The 15,056-nt window shown below is 48.4% G+C and overlaps 10 non-coding genes across 10 annotated transcripts; all 10 read right to left on the bottom strand.

Annotated features, from left to right (window-relative positions):
* Positions 1-2,097: 2,097 nt before the first annotated feature.
* TRNAC-GCA (transfer RNA cysteine (anticodon GCA)) lies at positions 2,098-2,169 on the bottom strand. The gene has a single exon. It is a non-coding gene; the product is annotated as a tRNA-Cys (tRNA).
* Positions 2,170-2,264: 95 nt separating this feature from the next.
* TRNAC-GCA (transfer RNA cysteine (anticodon GCA)) lies at positions 2,265-2,335 on the bottom strand. Its single transcript has one exon. It is a non-coding gene; the product is annotated as a tRNA-Cys (tRNA).
* Positions 2,336-2,431: 96 nt separating this feature from the next.
* On the bottom strand, positions 2,432-2,503 carry TRNAC-GCA (transfer RNA cysteine (anticodon GCA)). Its single transcript has one exon. It is a non-coding gene; the product is annotated as a tRNA-Cys (tRNA).
* A 3,066-nt stretch (positions 2,504-5,569) lies between these two features.
* Positions 5,570-5,641, bottom strand: TRNAC-GCA (transfer RNA cysteine (anticodon GCA)). Its single transcript has one exon. It is a non-coding gene; the product is annotated as a tRNA-Cys (tRNA).
* Positions 5,642-8,924: 3,283 nt separating this feature from the next.
* Positions 8,925-8,996, bottom strand: TRNAC-GCA (transfer RNA cysteine (anticodon GCA)). Its single transcript has one exon. It is a non-coding gene; the product is annotated as a tRNA-Cys (tRNA).
* Positions 8,997-10,450: 1,454 nt separating this feature from the next.
* On the bottom strand, positions 10,451-10,523 carry TRNAC-GCA (transfer RNA cysteine (anticodon GCA)). Its single transcript has one exon. It is a non-coding gene; the product is annotated as a tRNA-Cys (tRNA).
* A 94-nt stretch (positions 10,524-10,617) lies between these two features.
* Positions 10,618-10,689, bottom strand: TRNAC-GCA (transfer RNA cysteine (anticodon GCA)). The gene has a single exon. It is a non-coding gene; the product is annotated as a tRNA-Cys (tRNA).
* A 95-nt stretch (positions 10,690-10,784) lies between these two features.
* On the bottom strand, positions 10,785-10,856 carry TRNAC-GCA (transfer RNA cysteine (anticodon GCA)). Its single transcript has one exon. It is a non-coding gene; the product is annotated as a tRNA-Cys (tRNA).
* A 2,566-nt stretch (positions 10,857-13,422) lies between these two features.
* TRNAC-GCA (transfer RNA cysteine (anticodon GCA)) lies at positions 13,423-13,495 on the bottom strand. Its single transcript has one exon. It is a non-coding gene; the product is annotated as a tRNA-Cys (tRNA).
* A 213-nt stretch (positions 13,496-13,708) lies between these two features.
* On the bottom strand, positions 13,709-13,780 carry TRNAS-GCU (transfer RNA serine (anticodon GCU)). Its single transcript has one exon. It is a non-coding gene; the product is annotated as a tRNA-Ser (tRNA).
* Between the last annotated feature and the right edge of the window lie 1,276 nt (positions 13,781-15,056).

Here is a 15,056-nt window from a genome sequence, read left to right as displayed (position 1 = left end):
ACAGCCCTCGTACCACATTTCAAATTTCGTGGCAGAGCCGGGAATCGAACACGGGCCTCCGGGGGTGGCAGCTAATGACGCTAATAACTACACCACAGAGGCGGACGGAAGCGATAAATAAAGAAGTAAATTTTACGGCGCACCAGGTTTGAACCAGGGACATCTCGATCTGTAGTCGAATGCTGTACCACTGAGCTAAACCCCCAGACCTTTAGCTCTTTCCTACAGATTTTATAGAGACTACGTGTCTTGGCTACATTGTCCAAGAGATTGAGAGACAAACCATTAACATTTTCTCCTTCTCGTTCTTCTTCTTCTCCTGCTTCTTCTTCTCAAACTGTTTAGCCTTCAGATTTGGCTTTTTCCTCTAACTCATCGAGTGATCCCACATCTAACGCCCGACCTGCAATGTCAGACTACGTGTCAAGGGATAAACATGGAGAGGGGAACCAGTACCAGGACCATCCGGGCTCACCCTCTAACTGACCCGGGGCCTTATTGGGGGGGTGGGAATATTGGAGGTTATAAACAAGGGAACGATGGAGCCGTGGTCTTTAGACTAAAAACGGCATTTGTCTGGAGGAGAAGGAGAAAACCACGGAAAGTCTTGAGCAGCATAAATGCTTTTGCTATGTTTTCACGCATTTTGGGAGCGATAAACAAAGTAGCACATTTTAGTGGGCATCGGGTTTGAACCGGGTACCTCTCGATCTGCAGTCGAATGATCTCCCACTGAACTGTACCCCCACTCATCTCGCCTCTCCGCACAGAAATTATTAATCTGGTTCCCTTGGCAACATTTTCCCAGTTGGTACGCGAGGTCTTTTGGACCTCCGTCAGGCGTTGGAATGAAAGTGGGACATACGTTCAACAATTATGTGTTATGGTGAAGGTGGCGGGCAGCGAGCATACCTTAGCTACATTTTCAGGCACTTTCAAAGATATAACCAAAGAAAAAATATTAGGGGGCACCCGGGTTTTAACCAGGGACCACTCGTTCTGCAGTCTAATGCTTTAACACTGAGCTATACCCCCACAGATTACCCGCTTTCCTACAGATTTTTTAAAAACTAGGTGTCTTGGCTACATTGTCCAAGAGATTTTCAGACCATTACCTTGCCTTACATTTTCTCCTTCTGCTTCCACTTCGTCACCTTCATCCTCTTCTTCTTCTTCTCAAACTGTTTAGCCTCCAGAGTTGCTTTCCCTCGGACTCATCGAGTGATCCCACCTCTAACTCCGGACCTGGAGGGTCAGACCTCGGATCAGGGGATAAAACTGGAGACGAGGAAGAGCACCTCGCCCAGGTGGCTTCACTTTCTGTGCTGTGCCGGGGCCTTGTGGGGAATGGGAAGATTGGATGGCTGAGATGGAATTGATCTCCCCTTCTCTACACAGATGACGTTCCGTGATGAGTGGACCCCGTCTCAGCCCTCGTACCACTTTTCAAATTTCGTGGGAGAGCCGGGTGTCTTATGCAGGCATCCAGGAGTGGCAGCTAATCACACTAACCACCATACCACAGAGGCGGACACGGAATAACTACTACCATCCGCAAGTTCTAAACAGTTCTTTTTCAAAACCAATATTCTCTTCTCCCAGTGTTATTGATGATAGTTGGGTTCTCCCAGTTCCTCATTCAAAAACCTTACTCTTTACTACAGGACGCGTTTGAATAGGAGTAGAGGTATGGCGTTACCTTGCCTTACTTTTTGCTCCGCTTCTTCTGTCCCTTCTTCTTTTTAATCTATTTAGCATCTAGTGATGCTTTTCCCCTAGGACTCCGCGAGTGATCCCACATCTAACGCCCGACGTGGAGTGTCAGAATACGGGTCAAGGGATAAACATGGAGAGTGGGACCAGTACCCCACCCAATCGCCTCACCCTCTATGCTGAACAGGAAGCCTTGTTGGGGGATGGGAATATTGGAATATATAGAAAAGGAAGAGGGAAGGATGCGGCCGTGTCCTAAAGTTAGATACACAAAAGGCATTTGCCTGGAGGAGAAGTAGTAAACCACGGAATGTATTGAGCAGCACACATATCTTAGCTATGTCTTCACTCATTTTGAAAGCGATAAGGAAAAAAGGAAATGTTGGGGGGCACACGGGTTTGAACCGGGGACCTCTCGATCTGCAGTCGAATGCTCTACCACTGAGCTATACCCCCACAGCGATCGGTTCTTCCTACAGAAGTTACTAGACTAGATCTTTTGGCAGCATCCTTCCCTCATTTTGAAAGCGATAAGGAAAAAAGAAAATGTTAGGGTGCACCCGGGTTTGAACCGGGGCCTCTCGATCTGCAGTCGAATGCTCTACCACTAAGCTATACCCCCATAGTGTTCGCTTCTTCCTACAGAAGTTACTAGACTAGATCTTTTGGCAGCATCCTTCCCTCATTTTGAAAGCGATAAGGAAAAATTAAAAATGTTGGGGGGCACCCGGGTTTGAACCGGGGACCTCTCGATCTGCAGTCGAATGCTCCACCACTGAGCTATACCCCCACGGTGTTCGCTTCTTCCTACAGAAGTTACTAAACTAGGTCTTTTGGCAGCATGCTTCGCTCATTTTTAAAGCGATAGGAAAAAAGAAAATGTTATGGGGCACCCGGGTTTGAACCGGAGACCTCTCGATACGCAGTCGAATGCTCTACCAATGAGCTATACCCCCAGAGTCTTCGCTCCTTCCTACAGAAGTTACTAAACTAGATCTTTTGGCAGCATCCTTCCCTCATTTTGAAAGCGATAAGGAAAAAAGAAAATGTTACCGGGAACCCGGATTTGAACCGGAGACCTCTCAATCTGCAGTCTAATGCTCTACTACTGGGCTATACCCCCACAGTGTGCGCTTCTTCCTACAGAAGTTCCTAAACTAGAATTTTTGGCAGCATTGTCCAAGAGATTGAGAGATAAGCCATTATTTTGCCTTTCAACACATTCTTATCCTTCTCAAACGGACTGGCCTGCAGGGTTGGATTTTCCCTCGGACTCATCGAGTGATCCCGCATCTAACGCTCGACCGGGAGTGTCAGACTTCGGGTCAGGGGATATAATTGGAGAATAAGACCAGTACCTCGACCAATCGGTCTCACCCTCTATACTGACCCGCGACCTTTTTGGGGGATGGGAAGATTGGAGGTCATAAACGAGGAAGAGGGAAGGATGCAGCCCTGGTCTTCAATTAGATAACGACACGGCAATTGTCTGGAGGAGAAGGAGAAAACCAAGGAAAGTCTTGAGCAGCATGCATATTTTGGTATGTTTTCACGCATTTTGGAAGCGATAACTAAAGAAGTAAATTTTACGGCTCACTGGGTTTGAACCATGGACCTCTCGATCTGTAGTCGAATACTCTACCACTGAGCGATAACCCCACTGAATTATCCTCTCCCTACAGAAAATATTAAACTGGTTCCCTTGGCTACTTTTTCCCAGTTCGTACGCGAGGTCTTTTGGACCTCCGTCAGGCGTGGGAATGAAAGTGGACAAAACATTCAATAATGATGTGTTTCGGTGAAGGTGGGGGGCAGCGTGCATACTTTAGCTACCTTTTCACGCACTTTCACAGATATAACCGAAGAAGAAGTAATAGGGGGCACCCGGATTTGAACCGCGGACCTCTCGATCTGCAGTCGACTGTTGTACCACTGAGCTAAACACCCACAACTTTAGCTCTTTCCTACAGATTTTATAGAGAGTACGTGTCTTGGCTACATTGACCAAGAGATTGAGAGCAAACCATTAACTTGTCTTACATCTTCTCCTTCTCGTTCTTCTTCTTCTCCTGCTTCTTCTTCTCAAACTGTTTAGGCTCCAGGTTTGGCTTTTTCCTCGGACTCATCGAGTGATCCCACATCTAACGCCCGACCTGGAATGTCAGACTACGTGTCAAGGGATAAACATGGAGAGGGGGACCAGTACCTGGACCATTCGGCCTCACCCTCTATACTGACCCGTGGCCTTTTTTTTGGGGGGGGGGGATATTGGAGGTTATAAACAAGGGAAGGATGCAGCCGTGGTCTTTAGAAAACCAAACGGCATTTGTCTGGAGGAGAAGGAGAAAACCACGGAAAGACTTGAGCAGCATGAATACTTTTGCTATGTTTTCACGCATTTTGGGAGCGATAAACGAAGTAGCACATTTTAGTGGGCACCGGGTTTGAACCGGGTACCTCTCGATCTGCAGTCGAATGATCTACCACTGAGCTGTACCCCCACTGATCTCGACTCTCCGCACAGAAATGATTAATCTGGTTCCCTTGGCAACATTTTCCCAGTTGGTACGCGAGGTCTTTTGGACCTCCGTCAGGCGTTGGAATGAAAGTGGGCAAAACATTCAACAATTATGTGTTATGGTGGAGATGGCGGGCAGCGTGCATACTTTAGCTACATTTTCACGCACTTTCAGGAATATAAACAAAGAAAAAATATTAGGGGTCACCCGGGTTTGCACCAGGGACCTTTCGATCTGCAGTCTAATGCTCTAACACTGAGCTATACCCCCACAGATTACGCACTTTCTTACAGATTTTTTAAAAACTATGTGTCTTGGCTACATTGTCCAAGAGATTGGGAGACAGACCATTACCTTGCCTTACATTTTCTCCTTCTGCTTCCTCTTCTTCTCCTTCTTCTTGTTCTACTTCTCAAACTGTTTAGCCTCCAGAGTTGTTTTTTTCCCTCGGACTCATCGAGTGATCCCGCCTCTAACTCCGGACCTGGAGGGTCAGACCTCGGATCAGGGGATAAAACTGGAGACGAGGAAGAGCACCTCGTCAAGGTGGCTTCACTTTCTGTGCTGTACCGGGGCCTTGTGGGGAATGGGAAGATTGGATGGCTGAGATGGAGTTGATCTCCCCTTCTCTACACAGATGACGTTCCGTGGCTGAGTGGACCCCGTCTCAGCCCTCATACAACTGTTCAAATTTCGTGGTAGAGCCGGGAGTCTGACGCGGGACTCCAGGGGTGGCAGCTAATCACTCTAACCACTACACCACAGAGGCGGACACGGAATAACTACTACCATCAGCAAGTTCTAGACAGTTCCTTTTCAACACCAATATTCTCTTCTCCCAGTGTTATTGATGATAGTTGGGTTCTTCTAATTCCTCATTCAAAAATCTTACTCTATTCTACAGGACGCAATTGAATAGGAGTAGCGGTATGGCATTACCTTGCCTTACTTTTTGCTCTTCTTCTTCTGTCCCTTCTTCGTCTTAATCTATTTAGCCTCCAGTGATGCTTTTTACCTAGGACTCAGCGAGTGATCCCACATCTAACGCCCGACGTGGAGTGTCAGAATACGGGTCAAGAGATAATCATGCAGAGTGGGACCAGTACCCCGCCCAATTGGCCTCACCCTCTATGCTGAACCGGAGCTTTGTTGGGGGATAGGAATATTGGAATATATAGACAAGGAAGAGGGAAGGATGCGGCCGTGCCCTAAAGTTAGATACACAAAAGGCATTTGCCTGGAGGAGAAGTAGTAAACCACGGAATGTCTTCAGCAGCACACATATTTTAGCCATGTTTTCACTCATTTTGAAAGCGATAAGGAAAAAAGAAAATGTTAGGGGGCACCCGGGTTTGAACCGGGGACCTATCGATCTGCAGTCGAATGCTCTACCACTGAGCTATACCCCAACAGTCTTCGCTTCTTCCTACAGAAGTTACTAAACTAGAATTATTGGCAGCATTGTCCAAGAGATTGAGAGATAAGCCATTATTTTGCCTTTCAACATATTCTTATCCTTCTCAAACGGACTGGCCTGCAGGGTTGGGTTTTCCCTCGGAGTCATCGAGTGATCCCGCCTGTAACGCTCGACCTGGAGTGTCAGACTTCGGGTCAGGGGATATAATTGGAGAATAGGACCAGTACCTCTACCAATCCGTCTCACACTCTATACTGACCCGCGACCTTTTGGGGGGATGGGAAGATTGGAGGTCATAAACGAGGAAGGGGGAAGGATGCAGCCGTGGTCTTCAATTAGATAACAAAACGGCAATTGTCTGGAGGAGAAGGAGAAAACCACGCAAGGTCTTGAGCAGCATGCATATTTTTGCTATGTTTTCACGCATTTTGGAAGCGATAACTAAAGAAGTAAATTTTACGGCGCACCGGGTTTGAACCAGGGACATCTCGATCTGTAGTCGAATCATCATCATCCGCTTACCCTCCAGGTTCGGCTTTTCCCTCGGACTAAGCGAGGGATCCCACCTCTACCGCCTCGAGGGCAGTGTCCTGAAGCTTCAGACTTTTGGTCGGGGGATACAACTGGGGAGTATGACCAGTACCTCGCCCAGGCGGCCTCACCTGCTATGGTGAACAGGGGCCTTGTAGGGGGATGGGAAGATTGGAAGGGATAGGCAAGGATGAGGGAAGGAAGCGGCCGTGGCCTTAAGTTAGGTACCATCCCGGCATTCGCCTGGAGGTGAAGTGGGAAACCACGGAAAACCTCTTCGAGGATGGCTGAGGTGGGAATCGAACCCACCTCTACTCAGTTGACCTCCCGAGGCTGAGTGGACCCCGTTCCAGCCCTCGTACCACTTTTCAAATTTCGTGGCAGAGCCGGGAATCGAACCCGGACCTCCGGGGGTGGCAGCTAATCACGCTAACCACTACACCACAGAGGCGGCCCGAATGCTCTACCACTGAGCGATAACCCCACTGAATTATCCTCTCCCTACAGAAATTATTAAACTGGTTCCCTTGGCGACTTTTTCCCAGTCTGTACGCGAGGTCTTTTGGACCTCCGTCAGGCGTTGGAGTGAAAGTGGGCAAAACGTTCAATAATGATGTGTTTTGGTGAAGGTGGGGGGGAACGTGCATCCTTTAGGTACCTTTTCACGAACTTTCACAGATATAACCAAAGAAAAAGTAATAGGGGGCACCCGGGATTGAACCGCGGACCTCTCGATCTGCAATCGACTGCTGTACCACTGAGCTAAACGCCCACACCTTTAGCTCTTTCCTACAGATTTCATAGAGACTACGTGTCTTGGCTACATTGTCCAAGAGGTTGAGAGACAAACCATTAACTTGCCTTACATCTTCTCCTTCTCGTTCTTCTTCTTCTCAAACTGTTTAGCCTCCAGGTTTGGCTTTTTCCTCGGACTCATCGAGTGATCCCACATCTAACGCCCGACCTGCAATGTCATACTACGTGTCAAGGGATAAACATGGAGAGGGGGACCAGTACCTCGAACAATCGGCCTCACCCTCTATACTCACCCGGGGCATTTTTGAAGGGGTGGGAATATTGGAGGTTGTAAACAAGGGAAGGATGCAGCCGTGGTCTTTAGACAACCAAACGGCATTTGTCTGGAGGAGAAGGAGAAACCACGGAAAGTCCTGAGCAGCATGAATGCTTTTGCTATGTTTTCACGCATTTTGGGAGCGATAAACAAAGTAGCACATTTTAGTGGGCACCGGGTTTGAACTGGGTACCTCTCGACCTGCAGTCGAATGATCTACCACTGAGCTGTACCCCCACTGATCTCGCCTCTCCGCACAGAAATTATTAAACTGGTTCCCTTGGCAACATTTTCCCAGTTGATACGCGAGCTCCTTTGACCCTCCGTCAGGCGTCGGGCAAAAAGTTCAATAATTATGTGTTTTGGTGAACGTGGCGGGCAGCGTGCATACATTACCTACCTTTTCACGCACCTTCATAGGTATAAGCAAAGAAATAATATTAGGTGGCACCCTGGTTTTAACCGGGAACATCTCGACCTGTAGTCGAATGCTCTACCACTGCGCTATAAACCCCGTGGTTCCCACCTTTCCTGCAGAAATTATTCAACATGCCTATTGGCTATTTTGTCCAAGAGATTCACTTGTACTGCGGTATTATGTAGCTTTATGATACTATGAAATAAATCCGTAAATTCTAGGCAGTTATTCATCATCATCATCATCACCATCATCATCTGTTTACCCTCCAGGTTCGGCTTTTCCCTCGGACTCAGCGAGGAATCCCACCTCTACCGCCTCAAGGGCAGTGTCCTGGAGCTTGAGACTCTTGGTCGGGGGATACAACTGGGGAGTATGACCAGTACCTCGCCCAGGCGGCCTCACCTGCTATGGTGAACAGGGGCCTTGGAGGAGGATGGGAAGATTGGAAGGGATAGGCAAGGAAGAGGGAAGGAAGCGGCCGTGGCCTTAAGTTAGGTACCATCCCGGCATTCGCCTGGAGGTGAAGTGGAAAACCACGCAAAACCACTTCGAGGATGGCTGAGGTGGGAATCGAACCCACCTCTACTCAGTTGACCTCCCGAGGCGGAGTGGACCCCGTCCCAGCCCTCGTACCACTTTTCAAATTTCGTGGCAGAGCCGGGAATCGAACCCGGAGGTCCGGGGGTGGCAGCTAATTACGCTAACCACTACACCACACAGGAGGACTAGGCAGTCATTTCCAATATAAATGTTCTCTTTATCCAGTGCTATAGATGATAGCGCGTGTTCCTTCAGTTTCTCATTCCAAAATCTTACTATTTTCACCAGGACGCAATTGAATAGGAGTAAGGGTAAGGCATTACCTTGCCTTACTCCTTTTTCTTTTTCATCTTCTCGCTGTTCATCAGTATAACCTCCAGAGTTGGTTTTTTGTTCGGACTCAGCGAGGCATCTCTCCTCCAATGGCTGTCGTGGAGCGTCAGACATCGGGTCAAGGGATGAAAATGGTGAGGATGACCAGGACCTCCCAAGGCGGCCTCACCTTCTATGCTGAACGGGCGGTGACGGGGGACGAGAAAATTTTGAGGCATACATAAGGAAGACGGAAGGTTTCGGCCGTGGCCTTACGTTAGATACCAGAAAGGCATTTGCCTGGAGGAGAACCAGAAAACCACGGATAGTCCTGAGCAGCATACATGCTTTTGCTAAGTTTTCAAGCATTTTGAAAGCGATAACAAAAGAAGAAAAATTAGAAGGCACCCGGGTTTGAACCGCGGACCTCTCGATCTGCAGTCGAATGCTCTACCACTGAGCTACACCCCCACTCGTTTTCCCTCCCCGCACAGAAATTATTACACTGGTTCCCTTGGCTACTTTTTCCCAGTTGGTACGCGAGGTCTTTTGGAACTCCGGAAGGTCGTTCTGCAGTCTAATGCTCTAACACCGAGCTTTACCCCCACAGTTTTTGCACTTTCCTACAGATTGTATAAAAACCAGGTGTCTTGGGTACATTGTCCAAGAGATTGCTTGTTGTTTTACGTCGCACCGACACAGATAGGTCTTACGGCGACGATGGGACAGGAAAGGGCTAGGAGTGGGAAGGAAGCGGCCGTGGCCTTAGTTAAGGTACAGCCCCAGCATTTGCCTGGTCTGAAAATGGGAAACCACGGAAAACCATCTTCAGGGCTGCCGATAGTGGGATTCGAACCTACTATCTCCCGGATGCAAGCTCACAGCCGCGTGCCTCTACGCGCACGGCAAACTCGCCCGGTCCCAATAGATTGAGAGACACACCATTACCTTGCCTTACATTTTCTCCATCTTCTTCCTCCTCTTCTCCTTCTTATTCTTCTTCTCAAACTGTTTAGCCTCCAGAGTTGTTTTTTCCGTCGGGCTCATCGAGTGATCCCACCTCTTACTCCGGACCTGGAGAGTCAGACTTCGGCACAGGGGATAAAACTGGAGACGAGGAAGAGCACCTCGCCCAGGTGGCTTCACTTTCTGTGCTGTACCGGGGCCTTGTGGGGAATGGGAAGATTGGATGGCTGAGATGGAATTGATCTCACCTTCTCTACACAGATGACGTTCCGTGATGAGTGGACCCCGTCTCAGCCCTCGTACCACTTTTCAAATTTCGTGGGAGAGCCGGGAGTCTTATGCGGGCCTCCAGGAGTGGCAGCTAATCACACTAACCACTACACCACAGAGGCGGACACGCAATAACTACTACCATCCGCAAGTTCTAAACAGTTCTTTTTCAACACCAATATTCTCTTCTCCCAGTGTTATTGATGATAGTTGGGTTCTCCCAGTTCCTCATTCAAAAATCTTACTCTTTTCCACAGGACGCATTTGAATAGGAGTAGAGGTATGGCGTTACCTTACCTTACTTTTTGCTCCGCTTCTTCTGTCCCTTCTTCTTCTTAATCTATTTAGCCTCCAGTGATGCTTTTTCCCTAGGACTCGCGAGTGATCCCACATCTAACGCCCGACCTGGAGTGTCAGAATACTGATCAAGAGATAAACATGAAGAGTGGGACCAGTACCCAGCCCAATTCGCCTCACCCTCTATGCTGAACCGGTGCCTTGTTGGGGGATGGGAATATTGGAATACATAGACAAGGAAGAGGGAAGGATGCGGCCGTGTCCCAAAGTTAGATACACAAACAGCATTTGCCTGGAGGAGAAGTAGTAAACCGCGGAATGTCTTGAGCACCACACATACCTTGGCTATGTTTTCACTCATTTTGAAAGCGATAAAGAAAAAATGAAACGTTTTGGGGCACCCTAAATTGAACCGGGGACCTCTCGATCTGCAGTCGAATGCTCTACCACTGAGCTATACCCCCACAGTCTTCGCTTCTTCCTACAGAAGTTACTAAACTATAACTTTTGGCAGCATCCTTCCCTCATTTTGAAAGCGATAAGGAAAAAAGAAAGTTTTAGGGTGCACCCGGGTTTGAACCGGGGACCTCTCGATCTGCAGTCGAATGCTCTACCACTGAGCTATACCCCCACAGGGTTCGCTTGTTCCTTCAGAAGATACTAAACTAGATCTTTTGGCAGCATCCTTCCCTCATTTTGAAAGCGATAAGGAAAAAAGAAAATGTTAGGGGGCACCCGGGATTGAACCGTGGACTTCTCCATCTGCAGTCGAATGCTCTACCACTGAGCTATACCCCCACAGTCTTCGCTTCTTCCTATAGAAGTTACTAAACTAGAATTTTTGGCAGCATTGTCCAAGAGATGAGAGATAAGCCATTATTTTGCCTTTCAACATATTCTTATACTTCTCATACGGACTGGCCTGCAGGGTTGGATTTTCCCTCGGACTCATCGAGTGATCCCGCCTCTAACGCTCGACCTGGAGTGTCAGACTTCGGGTCAGGGGATAAACATGGAGAGGGAGGCCAGTACCTGGACCAATCGGCCTCACCCTCTATACTGATCCGGGGCCTTTTTGGGGGGTGGGTATATTGGAGGTTATAAACAAGAGACGGATGCAGCCGTGGTCTTCAATTAGATAACAAAACGGCATTTGTCTGGAGGAGAAGCAGAAAACCACGGAAAATCTTGAGGAGCATGAATGTTTTTGCTATGTTTTCACGCATTTTGGAAGCGATAACTGATGAAGTAAATTTTACGGCGCACCGGGATTGAACCGGTTACCTCTCGATCTGCAGTCGAATGCTCTGCTACTGAGCTAAACCCCCACACCGTTAGCTTTTTCCTGCAGATTTTATAGAGACTACGTGTCTTGGCTACATTGTCCAAGAGATTGAGAGACAAACCATTAACTTGCCTTACATCTTCTCCTTCTCGTTCTTCTTCTTCTCAAACTGTTTAGCCTCCAGGTTTGGGTTTTTCCTCGGACTCATCGAATGATCGCACATCTAACACCCGACCTGGAATGTCAGACTACGTGTCAAGGGATATACATGGAGAGTGGGACCAGTACCCAATCGGCCTCATCCTCTATACTGACCCGGGGCCATTTTGGGGGGTGGGAATATTGGAGGTTATAAACAAGGGACGTCCGCCTCTGTGGTGTAGTGGTTAGCGTGATTAGCTGTCACCCCCGGAGGTCCGGGTTCGATTCCCGGTCTGTAACGAAAATTTGAAAAGTGGTACGAGGGCTGGAACGGGGTTCACTCAGCCTCGGGATGTCAATTGAGTAGAGGTGGGTTCGATTCCCACCTCAGCCATCCTCGAAGTGGTTTTCCGTGGTTTCCCACTTCTCCTCCAGGCGAATGCCGGGATGGTACCTAACTTAAGGCCACGGCCGCTTCCTTCCCTCTACCTTGTCTATCCCTTCCAATCTTCCCATCCCTCCACAAGGCCCCTGTTCAGCATGGCAGGTGAGGCCGCCTGGGCGAGGTACTGGTCGTGCTCCCCAGTTGTATCACCCGACCAAGAGTCTGAAGCTCCAGGATACTGCCCTTGAGGCGGTAGAGGTGGGATCCCTCGCTGTGTCCGAGGGGAAATCCGAACCTGGAGGGTAAACAGATGATGATGATGATAAACAAGGGAATGATGGAGCCGTGATCTTTAGACAACAAAACGGCATTTGTCTGCAGGAGAAGCAGAAAACCACGGAAAGTCTTGAGCAGCATGAATGCTTTTGCTATGTTTTCACGCTATTTGGGAGCGATAAACGAAGTAGCACATTTTAGTGGGCACCGGGTTTGAACCGGGTACCTCTCGATCTGCAGTCGAATGATCTACCACTGAGCTATAACCCCACTGATCTCGCCTCTCCGCACAGAAATTATTAAACTGGTTCCCTTGGTAACATTTTCCCAGTTCGTACGCGAGCTCTTTTGACCCTCCGTCAGGCGTTGGAATGAAACTGGGCAAAACGTTCAATAATTATGTGTTCTGGTGAACGTGGCGGGCAGCGTGCATACATTACCTAACTTTTCACGCTTTACCTCTGCGCTAGACCCCTCGTGTTTTCCAGTCTTCCTGCAGAAATTATTGAACATGCCTATTGGCTATTTTGCCCAAGAGATTCACTTGTACTGCGGTATTTTGTAGCTTTTTGATAGTATGAAAAAATTCGCAAATTCAAGGCAGTATTTTCCAACATAAAGGTTCTTTTCATCCAGTGTTTAAGACGAGAGCGCGTGTTCTTTCAGTTTCTCGTTCCAAAATCTTACTATTTTCACCAGGATGCAATTGAATAGGAGTAGGGGTAAGGTATTACCTTGCCTTACTCCTTTTTCTTTTTCAACTTCTTGCTGTTCATCAGTATAACCTCCAGAGTTGGTTTTTTGTTCGGACTCAGCGAGGCATCTCTCCTCCAATGGCTGTCGTGGAGCGTCAGACATCGGGTCCTGGGATGAACATGGTGAGGATGACCAGGACCTCCCAAGCCGCCTCACCTTCTATGCTGAACGGGCGGTGTCGGGGTACGAGAAAATTGGGAGGCATAGATAAGGAAGACGGAAGGATGCGGCCGTGGCCTTAAGTCAGATACCAGAATGGCAAATGCCTGGAGCAGAAGCAGTAATCCACGTATAGTCATGAGCAGCACTCATTCCCACTCTCCGCACAGAAATTATTAAACTGGTTCCCTTGGCTACTTTTTCCCAGTTGGTACGCGCGGTCTTTTGGACCTCCGTCAGGCGTTGGAATGAAAGTGGGCAAAACGGTCAACAATTATGTGTTATGGTGAAGGTGGCGGGCAGCGTGCATACTTTAGCTACCTTTATCGCACTTTCACAGATGTAACCAAAGAAAAAGTAATATGGGGCACCCGGGTTTGAACTGGGGGCCTCCCGATCTGCAGTCGAATGCTCTACCACTAAGCTATACCCCCACTGATCTCGCCTCTCAGCACACATATTATTAAACTGGTTCCCATGTAACATTTTCCTCGTTGGTACGCGAGCTCCTTTGGACCTCCGTCAGGCGTTGGAATGAAAGTGTCCAAACCTTCAATAATGATGTGTTTTGGTGAAGGTGGCGGGCAGCGTGCATACTTTAGCTAGCTTTTCAGGCACTTTCACAGATGTAACCAAAGAAAAAGTAATAGGGAGCACCCGGGTTTGAACCGGGGACCTCTCGATCAGCAGTCGAATGCTCTACCACTGAGCTAAACCCCCACACCTTCAGCTCTTTCCTACAGATGTTATAGAAACTACGTGTCCAAGAGATTGAGAGACAAACCATTAGCTTGCCTTACATCTTCTCCTTCTCGTTCTTCTCCTTCTCCTCCTTCTTCTTCTCAAACTGTGTAGCCTCCAGAGTTGGCTTTTCGCTCGGACTAATCGTGTTATCCCACATCTAACGCCCGACCTGGACTGTCAGACTACGTGTCAAGGGATAAACATGGAGAGTGGGACTAGTACCTCGACCAATCGGCCTCACCCTCTATACTGACCCGGGGCCTTTTGGAGGGGTAGGAATATTGGAGGTTATAAACAAGGATGAGGGAAGGATGCAGCCGTGGTCTTTAGACAATGGTACGGAGTTTTGTGGATTTGCAGACGTGAAAGAAGGTGCGGGCTGGAATAGGTCTAAAATCATCATCATCATCTGTTTACCCTCCAGGTTCGGTTTTTCCCTCGGACTTAGCGAGGGATCCCACCTCTGGAGCTTCAGACTCTTGGACGGGGGATAAAACTGGGGAGTAGGACGAGTACCTCGCCCAGGCGGCCTCACCTGCTATGCTCAACAGGGGCCTTGTGGAGGGATGGGAAGATTGGAAGGGATAGGCAAGGAAGAGGGAAGGAAGCGGCCGTGGCCTTAAGTTAAGTACCATCCCGGCATTCGCCTGGAGGAGAAGTGGGAAACCACGGAAAACCACTTCCAGGATGGCTGAGGTGGGATTCGAACCCACCTCTACTCAGTTGACCTCCCGAGGCTGAGTGGACCCCGTTCCAGCCCTCGTGCCACTTTTCAAATTTCGTGGCAGAGCCGGGAATCGAACCCGGGCCTCCGGGGGTGGCAGCTAATCACGCTAACCACTACACCACAGAGGCGGACCTAAAATACAAAATTAAAGTTAATCTAAAACTTTAACAAGGTTATATTCTCTTTTCAAAATCAACAGATAACAACGGTTAACAATTCCCACTAGGTGTAATAACAAAGAACACTCAGGTACAATGCAAATTTACAAATTCTGGGCTACGAGCCCCAAAGTCTGAGTTCTCGACTCAAAACCACAAATATCAAAGGGCACAAGACCCTTAATTACATGGAGCTCTTGCTCCCGCTTAGTAGTGTCAAGCCTCATAGAGGCAATTTCCAAAGAAACCAGAAAGAGCTGACCTGCTCTCAATTTTATAAGCACAAACAACTTTACTCCTACCTGCCCTCAAGGCACACCAAGAAACAGGGGTATTTGATACCCAACCTACAGGGCCTTTACATGAG

The sequence above is a fragment of the Anabrus simplex genome, chromosome 8, assembly GCF_040414725.1.
Source record: "Anabrus simplex isolate iqAnaSimp1 chromosome 8, ASM4041472v1, whole genome shotgun sequence".
Taxonomy (NCBI): Eukaryota; Metazoa; Arthropoda; class Insecta; order Orthoptera; family Tettigoniidae; genus Anabrus; species Anabrus simplex.
Note: the sequence above shows the minus strand (reverse complement) of the source record. Positions and strands in the feature narration are given on the sequence as shown.